The 18297-nt window shown below is 39.7% G+C and overlaps 1 long non-coding RNA gene across 1 annotated transcript in view; it reads left to right on the forward strand.

Moving 5' to 3' along the window:
- LOC308067362 overlaps positions 1 to 14977 on the forward strand; it is a 28607-nt gene extending 13630 nt beyond the window's left edge. Inside the window, exon 2 of the long non-coding RNA XR_013929575.1 lies at positions 5 to 14977. This is a non-coding gene — a long non-coding RNA (uncharacterized lncRNA). The remainder of the gene's footprint in view (positions 1 to 4) is intronic.
- The last annotated feature ends 3320 nt before the right edge of the window (positions 14978 to 18297 follow it).

An 18297-nucleotide genomic window follows, 5' to 3' on the forward strand; every position in this document is an offset into this window, starting at 1 on the left:
AGAGGTAAGGGCAGTGTTTGACACATGTGTGTCAATGCACGATCCAGCTGAGCAAAGCATGACATTGTAGAACATTTAGAATTTCACCAAAAACCCTCCTACCTAGCTCTGTAGGAGGAGGAAAATTTTGTTTTCTGGGATAGTTCATTAAAGAGGCAATTTTCTATAATGTCTGTAACAGGAGATGTTACACATTTGGTCTAGGATCAAAATACATATATCTTTAGTCTCTTTGCTTTGGGTTCTGGCTGTCTACTCTGGTCATACATGAGGAGGCTGAGCTGATGTCCTACCACCTGTGAAACAAAGTCCCAGCCTGCTGCATGTGTGTCGGGTTCCAGGACACACAGACAGCGTGTTTCCTTAGTGGTTGGAAAGATACGGTTGAATTACTTTCTTTGATTTGAGACATACTTGTGGTATCTTCTGGGTGAAAAATATCTTTTCAGATTTTACCATGTCCTTTCTCCACTGAATTTCCATTCTCCTGTGAATTTCCTTTTCTAGGCTATCATTGATGGCCCCCTCAAAGGGCCTTTTAATATTGAAGCCATGGTTATTCTGACAGTTACAGTAAAAGGGAAAATTTAAACCCATGTTTCTAATATTACTTCATCTCACTTACTACTTTTCTTCTTATGCAGCCAGATTTCCAGATATGTCGAGCCTTGATCCATTGTAATCATATCAGCTGAAATTAAATGGCAGTCAATATTTTTAAGGAGATCAACTTCATGATTTATTGTCACTGGAAAGTATTATGGCAATCCTATAATAATCCCACAAAGCAACAACTATCTTCTGTTTCCGTAAATCGCAAAGGTGTGTTCTGTTGGCCAGTTAACATAAAGTTGGCTCTTCACCAAGAGAACACACTTCTCACGAACAAGGCACACGAATTAAATACAGAAGTTTATTCATGCCTCAGGTTAGATCCAAAGAAAAAAGAAAATACGTAAGACCCAATTAATTAACGCAGGCAAATAGCTCATTTCTGAGACCATGACCTGGTTGAGAAAAGCTGGGAGCACAAAACGTGAGGGAAGTCAGATAAACCTGGAAGGCTGATGATAAGCTCCTTGTTACCTCTGGGACCTAGTCTATGTTGGGGTACATCAAATCTGTACCTTCCCAAATCTCATAGGCTTGCCCTTAATTCACAAAAATGAGACCTCCACTGTTACAAAATGTGTAAATTGCTTAAAAAGCATACTGGAGTTGCTAAAGGTATTTTCCATTAAAAGCAGATTGACAAATTTGGCCAGATGCATCAGTATTTTTCCTTCAGTTTCCACTGGTAATAGGTAGAGTCATAAATAATATATAATTATTAAAATATGCTGTTGAGAGCTTTCAGGAGCGTAGATCACCACAGATTTATATATGCGCATCTGCCGGTTTACTTCAATTCAGGGTGCATAAATAAAGGTGTATAAATGTGCAAAGGGATATAACGTGAGGAAATGGAAAGAAGCATCCTCACAGATAAAGCTTCCACCTCCGATTCTGCAGTGCTCAGCGCCTCTCCTCTGGGCTGTATGTACCACTCATATATTGGTATCTCCTGTGGAATCGTACCAAATGAGGCCTTGAGGGGGGAAGGTTTTCCCCAAAGCAACTTGTTATTCCACAATAACTTATTTTTGGCCATCTTCGTTGATGAATGGAGCACACTTTGTTAGAGGTATTAAAATATCAGCATCTATCAAACCCGACACCTAAATAAACCCGGAACCTTCTCTTTGTACTTATCTCTCAATTTTCATGTAAAGGAATACTTAGACGTTCATCATGCTGGTAATTAAAACTCACTGGGGAGCCAGCAGTGGCTGAATGTTGGGTGAACAAATGTCAAAAGTATTGTGAGCAGCAGCCAGAGTTACTCGTGTGATTTGTAAGTGATGCTGTAAGGTGACCTCTCTGTATGCAAAGGCAACTCTCCACCGCAAGGCACTGCTTATCTACTACAAATTAGAGAAAAACATTTTCAGTTGTGTACATTTAAGGATGGATGTGTCACTCGTGATGAAATACAGTTCATACCATCCTAATTTTATTGCAAGTACAATGAGTAATGAGTAAAGCTCAAATGCAATGATTTGGTTTGGTTTGCTTTGTTTTAACAACCAAAAATGTGAATTTTGATATTTAGCTTCTTCAGTGTTCTGATTTTCCACTAAAAAGGGAGAAGAATCATTATTCAGCTCAAATGTGGAAGCCGTTGTTCTGAAATTGTGCATTTCCAGCCTCCATCTTCGGCCATAGCTTCTCCTTCCATAGCTGCCAGGGGTTAGGACAAGCCTGCGTTGGTACTCGTAGTTGAGTTGAGATGATTCGAGGGCAGTTTAACTCCAGAGGACAAGGGAGATGCACAGCAACTGAACGAACGGGTTCTGTTAAATATTTCAGGGGTATGGCTCTTAGTGGTCAGGGTTGCAAAGCAAAATAAAAGCTGACCCAATTAAATTAGTAAATGGGCTTGGTGAAAAGCAATGTCTACTTCTATGAGTTATATCTATGCTGTTGACTGGAGCTTTGCAAGGAAAGTTATTTCTGCGCTGGCTGCTACAGTGTATTGGGAGAAGCCTGACCTTGCTTGGGTCTAGTTAGACTGTTGTCAGAAGCCTGCTAGCCACAGCAGCTCACAGCTCAGCAAAAATGCATTCAGATTGCGTAAAGTCAGCTGGATAAATATTTCCCACACCTTGACCAGAATACATCTTTATATTGTAAGAAAAGAAAATGAAAGTGCTGCAGATATTGCAAGGGTAGGTGGAGACCGTCTTCATCGTAAATGTAGGCTGATCTGTGCTACCCAGTGTCAGGGTTGGAGGGCACCATGGCAACCGGTGTAAAATGCTTCAAATAAAGCAGATCTCTCAGGCGGTCAAAAATGTATAGCGTGCTTTTGTCACTGCTCGGCATGGAAGAGTTAGGGAGGGTTGGGGAACAGAGGCCTCATCTGTAAGGGCAATGGCGACTACCAACATTGAAAGATTTTTAACTGTTTATTGGAGATACAGAAAATAGAAGGCAAAGGAGTTGAGGTAATAAAGAAAATCTTAAAAGATCTTTATTTTAACAATTTCATTCATGCATCCTCTGTAGCTGTGAACATTTTACAGGGTATGCTCTCATTGCCATTTTACCGTTTCAAAGTTGTTTAATGCTGGCAAGAGCCGTCTTTTCTGGAGGAAAATAAAAAAGATCCATTGCAGAGCACTAGAAGAACCTCTTGTTTTTACATTTGACCAGATTTAACAGGACTCTGTTTTCCTGAAGAAAGGAGGCAAATGTAAAAAGAGGCTTAAGAAGAAGGCTAAAGAGAGAAAAAGTAGTTTCTGTCTTTCGCAAGGTTTTTTTTGTTAATCTTGCTGCTAAGGTGTCACAGCTATAAAGCATAGCTTTTTCATTCAGTCTGAAATGTGACAAACCAATGCTCAGCAAGGTTATTTGAGCCCTTGTCTTCATTTAACATGTTTTCAGACAGGCTTAGAGGAAAGCTGTGGAAGATACAGTCCTGGCCAGTTCAATCAAACCATTATTAAAGCACAGGGGAGATTGAAGGCAGAGGGAAGGAGGCCAGGCAAGACAGGCAGAAAGCCCGTGGCCGGGAGAAAAGGCTCCAGCTTTGCTTGCTTAGTGGTCCTGAGGACTTGGTCACCATCTGAACTGGTGTTAGGGTCGTTTAACCCTGACTCCTTTGTCTCCTCTGCTCAGGCCAGCACTGGGAGGCTGATAAAAGCCCACTGATAGTACAGTGGATAGTGGGGGTCTCAGAATAAATTTGACAACAGCTGTCACAGAAAAACTAGTCCCTTCCAGCTCATTCCTGGCAGCGCGGCTCCAGCTGGCTGGCCAGTTCAGCTAGGAGCCCCCAGAGTCAGCGTGGTGCATTCACGCACCTTCTCTGTCATTTCTGGGGTGGTGGAATAAAGTGATGACCCTCGGCACACTTGTTTCTCATGTGTTTAACTAGAAAATATCTTGCCAAATGTCTTCTCTTTATTGGTCGTGAGACTTTGGAGCATATTTACCAGTTTTCCCAACGTGGGAGGAATATAAAGACAATCCGATAAGCTATAGAAATGTAATTGCAGCATGGCACATACCTGGATGCCCTGAAGCATTGGATTAGTATTCTTTGAAGTTAGAGCAGGATATTTTATAATTCCTATTCCAAATAAAAATTAACAAAACTCAAGTGAACAGAAAATGACATATTAAAGAGCTTACAAGCAGAGGGCTAGATCAGAACCTTAAAGAAAAAAAAAACCTTAGTAAGGTGAATGAAGAGGACTATCAATATCAAATCAATATAAAAAGAAATTGGTTTTATAATGCCTTTTATGGTATACTTTTTAATATGTGATAACCATATTGGAAATTCATTAGTATGCAGAAAACCATGGGAACCGTATGGAAATGTATCTTACAAAGGACTAGCACACAATAAATTTTACAAAAGGCATAAAATATCTTTAGGATGAATGATCACTCTGAAAGTAATGTGCACTAAAATTGTAGGAGTGGTATTCACTCATTAGTTGTATGAAGCCATTAACTGCACAAAATCATTCTTTTTTGCATAACCATTTGTCATATAAAATCATTAGCTCCCTCATAAAATTGTTAGAAATGTGAAACGATTTTTCAAAAAAATCATTAGTTACAGGGTATTACATTATAAAAATCAGTGGCATATTACTTCATCATTTTCTGCATAAAAATGTGTCGGTTATGCAAAATCATTTATGTTGATAAATAACTTTTTAAGTAGCTTTATTGTCCAATAGTCAGGCTGTTAGCTGTTCAGTTTCAATAGTAATTTTTATGGTCAAGACATTTATTAGTTATGAAAAACTCTGAAATGAACTAGAACAAACATTACTTTCCACCCTGCTAAAATTGACAGTTTTAAAATGCGATCTTGTTCCCTGTAAATGTGCTCTTAAGAGTTTTGAATAGTGGCAGCTGTTCCCATTTATTTACCATCGTTTTGTCACTGTTTGAATTCTATTCACTACAGCTCTCAGGTTCTCATTCTCACATTCTAAGCTAAATGCAGGTAAAAGCTTTCATAGCAGTGGTGTTGGTCATATCATGGATGGTTTTATACAGACCCCAGTTGTGCTAGGAAGAGTGATTTACACATCAGAATGGAATGCTTTGTCTCTCTCTCTCTCACACACACACAGTAGTCAGAAAATTTTGAATCATATTGGGGTAGATTAATTTCTGGAGGTGAGAAATTTGAAATTTGCAAGTTGTGCTTTAGCAGGAGCTGGTATCTGTGAGAGGCACGTGAAGATATCCAGTGCCGTAGAGGAAAACCCACAGATTTCTAGCTCGTTAGACCTCTGCTGGGGAAGGCAGCCTTCTTGAGCGTAGTTCACTCAAGGCCAATTACTTGACCTATTGAATTGTCCGGTTGTAACTTCAAACAGAAGCAACAGCAAGGTTTTCTTGACATATTCTGCCCTAAGCCCTCCAGCCCTGAATTGCTGGTTCTGTGGCACAATCCACCCATGTATTGTGAAGGGGCTGATTGACTTGTCACAGCGTGGCTCTGCTCTTTCCAGCTGTGCAAATTCTTGGTAACAGAAAAAGTCAGATCCTGGAAAGCAATCCTGCGGCAATGCTTTCCTCTTAGGATAGCCACTAATTGGAATGTAAATTTTCTTATTTTTATGATTATTGCTGGTGCAAGAAGGATTTCGGTCACACACATGTGCAACCCTACTTATACAACTGCTTCAGCTAGTAAAGGGGGAAAAAATGTGGGAGAAAGCGAGAGTGAGAGAGAAGACAGACAGCATGAGAGAGGAGGCATGCAATTCCTCACAGGCTCCCAGCAATTCCTCCTGAACAGGTAAATGAAGCCAATGTGCAGAGTAGCTCAGCTACTGTGCTTAAAGTAGAAAGCACAAAAATCAATACGCCTTCCCTAAGCTAATAAAAAGGACTGCAGTTGTCCACGTTGTTATGTAGCAAACAGGTCCTGCATTTTTCAATAAGAAACATGTATTACAGAGCAAACAGGTTCCCTTATTGCAGCGCTTGGACAAATCTCTTGCAATTTCTAACTTGTGTGGTGGGTGTCTAGCCACACACTTGGCTGTTAGAACGAACAGATATGCCGCAACGCTCTCCAGCTGGGCTTGCCTCTTTCGCCTTGAGGTTTTGGTCTTGGCTGATACATTTTACAATACTTATTCTCTCTTTCATCTTCATTCCAGGGGGCCACATTTTTAAAGAGTCTTTCAAGTGACTCTTATAATTGCAGTTTTTCTCCTCTAACTGCCATCTATGCCGCTTACAAACTCTTTCCAATTGTTTTCCTCACTTAAAACATTATAAATGTGATTTGACTTCCATTAGGTCTTCAGTCTTCCTGAATTTTTTACAGTCTGTAACTTGACCAGGCTATACCTTATTTCATTTCTGAGATGTCCTAATGATGTCCAAGAGGACAGAAAACATTTTGAAAGAATACGTGAAATATAGTCCTCAGTACTGCCAAATTGTAAATGGCGCAGAACAGTCTTTTGTGATTTCATAAAGAAAATAAGGTTGGAAAAGATCTTGGAAGGCAGTGCAATTCATTCACCACTGTTACTGATAGATATTTGTCTGACTCATGCCATTCACACAATACATGCAACTTAACTGGACGAGACTGCGAGAGGCTGCTGTAAGCTGGCCCTGCTTTGAAGGAGGAGGGATTGAAGTGCTTGCCCTTCAGGGGCCCTATCCTGCCAAAATTATTGTGGGGTTTTTATAGGAACAGCACATCCCTGACATGTATGGCATGCACAAGCCGAATTCAAAGTTCCTACTACAAAACACAAGGGTACTGAAGTCTTTCAGTGTCAATTCCTTGAGTATTTGTGCCTTTGTGCCTTGGATAAACTACTCTGTTTTGTTTGGTGGGGGTTTTTTTCCCCTTGAAAGACTATTACAAAACTGATCAATGTACCGTGTTTAAAACTACAAACCAGAAAACAAAAAAGCAAAAAAACCCTTATTAATTTCAGTCTTAGGCAGGTACTTTGCATGAAAAATTCAGCCCAAATACTCACAGGATGGAAAAAAATTACAAGCAGCTAAAAGCTGGTGCTTATAAAGAGAAAGTGATGGACAACTTAGCTAATGAATAGTATGAAGCCCCACCACTATTATGAACACAGTATTTTAATGAACATTAAGTTTTCCAAACTCAAAATAAAAGCTGATAGCTGCCCTCCCCTCCCAGCCACTAAAAATGGTCAGAACACACAACATCTTATTTTAAATGCAATCTACCATGTCTATGTGGAGGTTATCGGCCAAGTCCTGCACTATTCCCAGTAGCTTAGGTTAAAATAAGTGGTTGTCTAATATTGTTATGGTTGAATGCCCCAGCGTCATATCTATGCATGCAGTGAAAACAGTGATAAACAAGATATATTTTTATTGCACTGAGTGTTCTACGTGTCAATAAGGTATTTGTTAAGCTAGAAGAGGGTTCTGCAATGAGCCTATATGCCCTGAAGTGCAAAACCTAGCTTGGCCAGGTTTTCCATCCAGCCCAAAGCAGAGACCCATCAATCACATGGGTTGGAATTAAGTGCAGATAGCTTGTGGCTTGTAGGGTGTTATACTGTTAATATCCTAAGAGTTAGATTTAAAATAAATGCCAAGAACATTTCAGTCACTTTTATTTTGCGAATTGGACCATGATTATAATCAGCCTAGGAAGAAACACAAACTTCGTTTGAGATGCTTTTTCATCCTGCAATAGTGTGCTGATTGATGGTTGGTTTAGGTGGAATGCAAATCCTCTCCCAAAGTCCAGATTTTGGTAAATTAACTGTGCTTTCATGGGAAAACTAGATGTTACCCATGCGGGCCAAGGTCAGCACACCGTTCTGTGATACTCTCAGATGTTCTCTAACTGATAGGCTGCTGATACGGTCACAGGAATTCCATGGGTTTTAAGGATCTGTAGAACATGACTATATGTTCTACAACTTTTTTCTGCAGCCTTTCTGTGGTTAAACTTCAGGTTTTCCTTCTATGGGTCCTGGATCTATGAGTCACAAAACCAGGAAATTGAAACTATTCTTTTATATATCCTGGGGCCACGGAACTACAAAGTACCCAGCCATGAATGCCACCTTTATAATGAAGAGATTTTACCTTTATGGGGTTTAAAGGGCTTTGATCCCTTGCTGTGGTAAACTAACATTTGTTTCTTGCTGTTAGTTAAGCTACCTTAATACCATTTAGCTAGGGATTTGATTACTAGTACGCATGTGTGGAGCAAAAGTTTTATGCCATACCTTAGGCATCGACATCAAAGAATTAGTTCAGTGACTGACTGTTCTTGTAATCAGTAATTCTTGTAACTCTTTCTTGCTGAAGATGACCATGGTGAGACCATGATGAAAATGACATGAGAAGCTCCCTGCCTATAAGACCAAGCTCCCAGGGACAATAGTGTAAGGTCCCGAACTGCAGCTCTCACATGACTTTCTTGTATTTCTGTAACCATTCAGTGTTGATGCCAAAACGGTTCAGAGTAACTGCTCAGAGACCAATTTTGTCTTTAAGCAGCAAAGGTATTTATTTTGTGCAACGCTGGGGAGCTAGCCATTTTGCACCAGACAAACTAGCTCCCAAGTTTTCAGTGAAGTTAGCTGATTTATAGAGTTTTCCCGAGAGGTTACAACATCTTCACATGCATATTCATTTGATTTTGACACCCCATCATTCCATTCATAATAGGTGGGATCTAGGTGTAATAGACTTTTCAACTTTCTCTGTTCAACGATTTCCTGACTCATGGTCTCCTTATCTCCTTCAGGTGCCCACCTTATCTTTTCTAATTATCCAGAGTACATGCCTTTACTTTAACATTGTCAGCGGTACATTCCTTTCCTTTAACATCATCAGTGGAACCTTTTCTTATTCAGAGTACTTTTCAGAGTACATTCCTTTAACATTGTAAGCGGAACCTTTTCTAATTATTTAGAGTACATTCCTTTCTCAAAACATCATTTTTTCAGCAGAGTATCACCCAGTGCCTTGTACCAAACTCATCCTCACCAATCTTTTTAAGACCTTGCTCTGTTTCAGTGTACATTAAGATTCTAAGGGTCAGTGTCCCAACTTCTTGAGATATCAAGTGCTTTTATGGGCATCAGGTGCAAAGCATTAAAATAGATTTCAATTCAGTTAAAGTTCATTCTCATTCCAAGTTAACTTGACACCTTTTGGAGTAATGGTTTGAAGGTAATGAAGGTCAATCCTGTTAGACAGCAGAAGTGGCATGTTTGAGAAAGATAAGCAGTGCTATTCATGAGAGGCTGGATTAAAATACTAAGAAAGGGAAGGTCAGTGAAGGTTTTGATGAGACTAGAAGTTTTGTTTCTTGCTCAACATGTGAGAGGTGCACATATTCACAGCTTTAGGCCCAGTAGCACAGGAATGGTGATTTGGATGCCTTTTTCAGAATGTGTATTCTCCCTTCAGTAAACAACTTGAACATCTTTGTGCTTACAAGGTTGGCATTGAGAGGCTTAGAGTTCTTAGAAAATTATGGCACGTTTAAAGAGATAATATTTTAGAACTCATGTTATATGAGTTCAATATAAATTCTATGTAAGTCCATATATATATATATTTATATATATATATAAATTTTTATATATGTACACCTGTAGTCTAATGGGAGGCTGACTCATATCAGACGTGATATGGGTCACCCGTCAATGGAATCCCAGGATCTGCTTGGTTGCTTTAAGTCCAGGTAGGTTCGGGACGGTCAGTAAAAGGCAAAGGCCATGAACACCTCTTCTACGTGTTTCAACGTGCTGGTCTCTGCTTGACTTCTAAATCAGACCTGTAGTTCCCTGATATCTGATTAAGCTTCTGGTTAAACTGCCGGCTATGGCATTGTCCTGCAAGAGCTGGATATTTGCCTTTCCAGTGCTGCCAAATGCAGATGCTGATATTTGGCTTGGAGATGTGGCCACGTTTAGCAACTAGTAATGTCAACATGCAGTCATGCGATAAAGCTCATCTGTCATGCAAATCAAGGGCTGCCAAATGCCCCTCTCTTGTTTTTGTGAGCTGACTGCCAGGAAGATGTGACAATTACCTTAGCACAGGTTCTTTAGCCTTAATCAGGAGACATTTCAGATACTCATTAGAAATGCCTGGAGGTCCCTGCTCAGCTATCAGTGTTTTTTGCTAGTGTAAAGCAGGAAGCCCATGGCTCATCTCTTTAAATTTAATTTTTGAAAAAAATAAAGCTGCTGGCAGAGATGAAGCAGTAGGAGTACCTTAACTTCTTTCAACCCAGCTCAGCGTTTGGAAAAGAAATAGTCTTGCTCCAGGGAGGTAAGGATTAACAGTAGGAACAATACATTTTACATTTGGAAGCACATATTTGCTACATACATGTACCTTTAACATGCAGTAGATATATGTAAGGTCCCTGTACATAATTGCTGAAAGAACCTGCCAAACTTGTCAGTATTAGCCGTAAGAATTTGAAGCTAGAATATTGCTTGCTGTGTTTTGTTTACAAATGCACAGAGTCAGCAATTAGTGCTTTATGCTCCTGATGTTTAGCTTTCCTCTGTCATGCGATTCTTTACTCATAAAGTAAAAACCTGCCACTTCAAGATCTATGAGTTCCATTTGGGACCAGAATGCTGGATAATAATATTTGTTCCTGGTGTTTGTCACTGGATTTGAACCTGCTTGAGCAATTTCTCTGGGACCACAAGTTATATTGTTTGTGCAATTTGCCAGAGCATCCTGTATATGGTAATGAGATGCAAAACCAGTTAGTACAAGCACAAATAAAAGATTTACATGGCCGATGTTATATGGTTCTTGTTTGCAAAGCACATTCTTTCTACCAGTGCACTGGCAGTCCTGGGTGTACCAATCACAAAATGCATTTTCTAGCATTCCCTATGTAATGTAAACCACATGATTTTATTCACCAAAGAAATCTTTGGATAAAACAGTGTTTTCTTTCCGAGAAACTGTACAGTAATTGCGTACAAATACATGATTACATAGAAGGCAATATATAAACACATTATCAAAATGGCTGGTGGGAGAAGAATATTTTGCTTAGCAAACAGAAGAACCAGTACCTAAAACCAAAGCACTTAAAGAAAGATGTAAATGTTGCTGGTTTGTGACCTTCAATAGCACTAAATTTTGGTAATGGGATATTCATTGTAATAGCAGGTATATGCGGTGACAAGCCAAGGGCACTACTGGTAGGTGGGGATTCCAGCTTGTTCCAGCTCTTTCTTACCTTCCCATACTATGCCACCCTCCTCATAAGGTTAGCATAGGAATATTTTTTGTGAATTGAATACTTGCTGCTGAATAAATTGTCTTAAGATTACAAAAAGATAGCAAACTTCCTAAGGCATAGGTCTAGACAACAGTCAATGCCATGACAAGGTACTGAAACTACAGTAAGTTATTATTTTCTTTCATCAAAAAATTCATCGAATCCTGTTACCCTTGCTCAGAAGAACATGTGCTGACTGTTTAGCTCAGCCTCTCTTTTCAAGTTACATCAAGGGTATTTTATGTAGTTGTTTTAGACAATTGGGAGAGGTTAACATTAAATTTATGTAATATCATCTCTGCAGTTAATAATGGTAATCAAAACTCTTTCATCCCCAACTTTGACTATGAGGTTCATTTGCAGACAGATATGTATATTTTTCTGGTTTATTTAGATGTCATAGCTATTAACAAGCTGGTGAGTATGGTGTGTGCCCTCACTCATTAACAGCTTTCTCCTGGCACTGTGTACCGTGCCCATTTTTATTCCACCCGGCAAAGGAAATTGCAGGAATCGAGGGACTGGTAAGATGATTAGTGACTGGAAATATTTCTGCATAAGGAAATTGAAAAGTTTGGTGCTGCTTCTTACAAAGAAAGCGAATGAGAGAGTATAGAAAGCAATAAATGAAAAGGTGGGTTGCTATTTCTCATGGAGAACTGCCTTTCTCTCACCTGATTAGCCCAACTCGTTTAGTCAAACTCTATGGAGATGATTACAACCAACATTTCTGTGAATAAGAGTATTGAATTCTATAGATTTCCAGGATAATTTCCATAGAAACTGCTTGTTTTGATCCCTGCTCACTTCCATAGTGTTTCGCTGTAAGGCATGTGTATCGCTAACAAGCATAATAAAAATGGTTTGCATGTACAGCTCTGTGCTTGTGTGCCTCCTGTACTGAATCACAACTGCCAACAGCTGGACCATCCATAAAAATCTGAAGCTCTGAAATAATCAGGCACATGTAATTTTTGCTGATAAATTTTGCAGCCTTCACTTGATTAACTTGTACAAAGGAAAAAATTATGGAAGTAGTGTAAGAGTCTGCCAGTTACATGGAAAAAAACCACAGTGTTTTCTTTTCTTCCTGAACCTTGCTTTCCATGTTGCTCCCTACTAATCTTTCCTTCCAATAATCAAACCAGACACCTCTTGGAGTGCACTGGCCATTCTCCCCAGCCTGGCTATTCTTTTGTCCCAATGGAGGCCTTGACCACTGGTGGCTGATGGAAGGGAGGGACAGGCATGGCTGTATGTGGAAGCTGTGTGACGTTCCTGCAGGTTAAGTGGCTCTGGGTTGCAAAGCTCCACCCAAGAATAAATTTCATTTTATATTTTGCAATGCATGAAATGAGGGGTGGGGTGTGTGTGTGGGGGGAAAGGATGCTCATAACAGGTATAATATCAGATAGAGTATGTTTGAGTGTAACAGTTATGTTCAATTAATAGAACAGAGAATTTTCCAAGTCTTTTTCTGTCTTTAATTTTCTGCTGAAATTTACAGTGGGAATTAATTTAAGTGTTTTATTAAATATGTTAAATTCTGACTAAATAGAATGTGATCTCATCTTCCTGTAACGTATTTCTGATGTCCTCATAAACCCAACTTACCTGTCCCCAGAGAGCTGAACGTTCCTGCTAGGTTACTGTCTTCTCTACTTATGATCTGGCAATTAAGTTAAACCTAAAATTTGCCTGGTGCCTGAATGGGCCAACACTATGGTGCCTGTGTAGCTTCTAGAAGTGCCCAGCCAAGGGGAGTGCCAGGGAAGCACAAGAGGCTGGGCATAGGCTTTCAGGAGCTCAAGGAGCCCTGCCCAGCATTCAGCTGTCCCGCTTGGCTCTCTCCAGAATCAACCAGTATGTGAGCAAGTGCCTGGGCAGTGTGGATGACTGGAATTCATCCGCCAAATTAACAAGGTGACAAAGACATATACCCTTCAGTACTCATTTTCCATTGTTTTCAGCCTGTGAGACATTTTTATTTTTTTTCATAGTGGAGAAAATAAATAAATAAATAAAAAGGAGGCTACCATGTCTATTTTAAGATTAAAAACATCTAATAACTAGTTTGGAAAAAAACATACAACTTGGTGTAAAGTTGCAGTTCTGTTTCTCTTTTTTGACAAGATGCTAATGAGAATTTCATCCTCTTGTTGCTTCCTCTCTTGGAATCTCTTGCCTTTGCCTCATTTCCCTCTTCTGTTCTTCATTTCCTACCACCTCCGTCTCTCTTCTTGCTATGAAACATGTTCTTTTGCCTGATTAGTGTCAGTCTTGTCTGTCTCTGAGACATTGCTTTTATAGCTTTATTACAGGCATGAGGTCTACAGCTCTTGCTCTTCTTGAGTCCTTCCTTTCTCTTTCTAACGTGACGTTTGCCTGTTACACTAGGCACATGCTCATCTTCAGTCTCCGACTTGAGACATGCCTAGGGAAAGTAAAAACTTCTGAAAGAAGCAAACTTTTAAATGACAAATCCAAACAAATTTGCATCAGTAGCAAACAACCTGTGTCCCAGAATAAGAAAACAACAAACTAAGAAAGGAAATACTAAAACCACACAAGTAAGCAAACAGAACAAGGGAAAAATACTTGGAAATAATGATCAGTTCCTGAACAGCTTTGATCCCTCTGTCTCCATCTGCAGCTTGCAACATAAACAGTCTTCATGTTTAAAAACATGTTGTATCAAAGGCAAACCTCTCACCTAGATGTATTGACTTGCTTTGTCAATGGTCCAAAATGCAAAGATGTTCTCTCCTCCACATATGTCACAACATCTGTGGCCCTCGTATGGCTTTTTAAAATTTCTTTTAAATTTTGTGATGTCTAGGTGGTTTCTTTAGAAAAGTTATACCTTTGGAGCCAGGCGGCTGCTGGAGACTTTTTTATGTTTGTTTTGGAATTTAATGGACTGTATTTAAAAAACTAAGTAGAAAGCTTATAAACCTGGTTTTAATCACAGATACTCCAAGAAAATCCATCAACTGTTTTGAAACCTTTTACATTATTGAATACTGTATTATTAACAGCAAGCTCATGATTTGCAGCTGAAATATATATGAGAAAAAATGCCCATCAAATCATTTTATGAAAATAAACTGAAATAAAAGAGCCTGACATTAGGAATTCCAATTCTAGTGTAATAACTGAACTGATATTTATAAATTCATAGCATATATTTAAACATAAATATTATGTAAGTAGCCATTTTTTTTAGGCACTTATCAGTCTGGGGCATTAATAAGAATGAATAAATCTGCATATTAAATTTTAAAGCTATCTGGCTTATATTGCCTCATTAGCCTAAAAATTATCTTTGGCTGCCTTGCTGAGCAGGGGAACATCTCTGAACACCCCTGGTGGAAGCACAGGCTAAATGAAGAGTGTTGTAAGGTTTGGGTTGAGCCTGAAAGGTTTTGGATCTGGAGCTTATGTCCTGCTTGTCACGGAGGCTGTAGGTAAACCAGCCCTGATCGGCTGAGCTCTCCCCAGACCCTACAGAGCAGCAGGATAGCCGCTCCTAGGCTTCTTTTGGAAGAATATTTTTAAGTTTGTTTGGGTTTTAAGAGGAATTAAATTTATTAATTACATGGTGCTTTTTTTACTCATTTACTCATTTACTCCTTTACTCATACAATCAGTGTAAAAGCAGTAAGTCTAGTTGAAAACAAAGACCAGCTCCCTGTGGTTGTAGGCGTTTAGTTTAAGCCATAATGAATGCAGTCAGGAGTTTGCAGTCGAAATATGGGGAACAGAACAAGGGAGGCTGAAAGGACTCAAGTATCCTGAGTTTTATTGATGGGAAGCGTACAGAGATTGAAGTTTTTGCCTCAGGATATATTAGGAGAGGATGATTATTAGTTTAATGAATGCTTTCACTGCAAGATACGATCCTGTGTACCTCATCCTCTTAATACTTCAGTCTGCTTTGATCAGTGGATGTCAATGTCACTTTTTAAGACATTTCAAAATAACTCATAGAGGAGGTTGTCTGAGAACATCAGGCAGGTCTGATGGAGGAGTACAAAAGTCCTAGCCTGGAGTGTGTCACGGTTCAAAGGTCCCAGTGCTAAGAATTACTTCTTCAGTTTTGTCCTTTAACCTTGAAGTATGGCAGTCATTAACGTGATGCCTAGGAAGGAGCCTGGAGTCGGCATTTATGTACTTTGTCTCCTAGCCCGTGGACATCAATGGACTCCTTTGTGCACCATTTTGTGTTCAGGAAAGAAGTGAGAAACAGTCCTCGTGTATATGTTTCATATTGTTTGATAGACATAAGAGTGCATGGCAGGGGAAAGAAGCCAGACCTGCAGCAGCCAGTGGCGAGGCAGAGGTGGTGTCATTGGGGGTTGGCTGCTGTTGCTTGATGTGACACGGACACACCTTAAGGGGATGCATTGGGCTGTCCCAGCAGGGAGCTCATGCTCTTACCTTCTCTCTGGGAATCTATACCTGCCTCTGACTGTCCTCCCAGCTGTCCCATGCTGCCCCTGAGGTGCAATGCCTCTTTCTTTTAGGGATTCTACTAAAGCTGCTCTTCCCATCACCTCTTCTCTATTGCCCCAACACCTGAAGAGCAGCTGTGGTGCATAGTGCTGTAATAACCCTTAAAAGAGATGATTTGTGAAGGGAAGAAATGAATGGGCCTAATCTTCAAATAACCAGTTGCTCACACATGGCAAGTGTTCAGGCATTGAGATGCTGAGCGTGTGCAGCTGCGATCTGCTGCAGAGTGAGAACAGAAATTTCATTTGCAAATGTATGGCATCTTACAAAACAATCTGTTGACTGTCAGCTGTAGATGACGTCTCTTCCCTTTAACAACGTTCCATCCAAAATTTTTTAATCTCATGATTGGATAGGACTGTAATGGCCAGATATTTCATGCGCTCAGAGATAATGAGGAATGATTTGAGGAATGTTAGACTTGGGGAAGTGGCAGGTGCAGCCAGTCATACCAGGTCCAGGAGCCTAGCTGACTCATGAGCCTCCTCCACCATCTGCAGTGCGTAGTACACACCTTCACAAAACAGAGACCTTTTCCTTGAAATACGGTATTTCCTAACGGAAAAGGAGACATAGCAAACCAGAGTGGTCATCAGTGACCACAAGAGTTTTGTTGTAGCTGATGCAGGATGTGCTGCCATATACTCCTGACCAGGTAAAGAAGGAGAATTCAGAATTCCTAAAATGTTCCTTTTCCCCTTCTGTGAGTAGAAAAGAGTAGTGGTTGAATAAAGTTGTTAAAAGATCCTCATCTTGCTTGCACATTTCACAAGGAGATATATCTGCTGGAAGAAATCAATGCAGGTATTTGCTTTGTCTTAGTTTGTGTGAGGTGAGATTGCAGCGAAGGGACTTTTTGTTTCCACTGGATCCCAAGACACCAAGAAATCAACAAATTTTGTATTGAAACAAAATTTATTTGGTTTCATCTAGGCTGTTTTGGGGCTAGAATCAGCTGTTTCCACATGGATAGTAGTTCTACAAACCTAAAATTATTTTTCCAGCCCACTGTAGAGGATATCTGAAGAGGTTCCATCTGTCACCTGGAAATATTCAGCTGTTAGTAGATCATGTGAACATCCTCTCATTTTGCCCTAGAAATTGCTGCTTCTGGAAATACCTCACTAATGCGGCTTGTGAACAGTATAGCTGTATTGATACTGATTTCTGGTTGGAAACACAGGGACAAAGGATTTTCAAGGAGTATTCCAAACCTAACCGTAAAATTTTAGTTCCATGTTAGGAGGAGCAAAAGCATAACAGAGAGCACTGGAAGCAGAAACATCTCGGGAAGGCTTACCAAACCTGTAACAGCCCCAGGCAGTTCAACTCCATCAGCTCGTGCACTTGTCTTATTAGTAAGTGGCAAATGATGGCATTTCTGCTTTAGGTCTACTGCCAAACTGTCAGCAGGCTGACATCTTAACTTCATGACAATAATAAATATAAAGGTAAAAAAATACCATTCCCACTTGTCCTTGTAGGTTTTACAGACTTAAAGGTTACAGAACTGGTTGAAGATAAAATGAAGTAAATGACTAAAAAAACCCCAAGGTTCAATCAAACTGATATAAACCTGTAAGAAAACAAGCGGGAAACATTATTTTAAATGAGAGGTTTCTGCAATACTATCAGTGACTTTATCTGTGTAAGGAAACATCTACAGTAAATATGACAGATGTGAGTAATTTTATGCAATTCAGTTATGCAAAAGTGGTTTTTTTGACTAAGAATGTTGTTGAAAAAGCAGAGATGAGACTGAGCTACATTTGGAGATCGTTAACAGACATAAATACCAGAAATGGAGCGCAATTGCCTAGACTGGCAAAACTGATACAGCTAAGCACAATAAATTTAATTTGATAGGTAAAGATGAAAACCAGGTTAAAAAGTCTAGCAATCAATGAGGTGAGGCTGTGAAAGGGAATGACTTTTTGAAGGAACTAGAGGTATAACTTAGGACACTGGAGATCCATTTCTGACTCATAGCTCCTCGGAGAAGGACTGCATTTCCTATGGATACGGTCTCCTCTCTCTCTTGAGGTTTTGTACTAATCTCTTCACCACAAAGACATTCTGTTGCAATGCAGGTACCTAAAGAGCCCATAAACCTCCTTTTCTTTACCCTGCTGTTTTTATTTATCTTGAAGCTCAAGTAATAATAATAAGCATCGTGTCATACTTTGTTTTTGAGGGAAGTCCTGGGAAGCATCATTGTTTGGTCTCTGAAAATTAGCTTTAAAGAGGCAAGGCAGAGTAAGAAATAATTACCTCCTGTTGTTGTTTATGTCTTTTCCTGTAGGCTTAGACTTAACGAATTTCAGACTTTCTCCTCTGAATTGTAGCACGTGGATCAGTTTGTTGTCTGTCATACCGAATGACCTATTACTTAAATAATTTTACTGTTTTGAACAGAG

Source organism: Falco punctatus, assembly GCF_963210335.1.
Source record: "Falco punctatus genome assembly, chromosome: 7".
NCBI lineage: Eukaryota > Metazoa > Chordata > Aves > Falconiformes > Falconidae > Falco > Falco punctatus.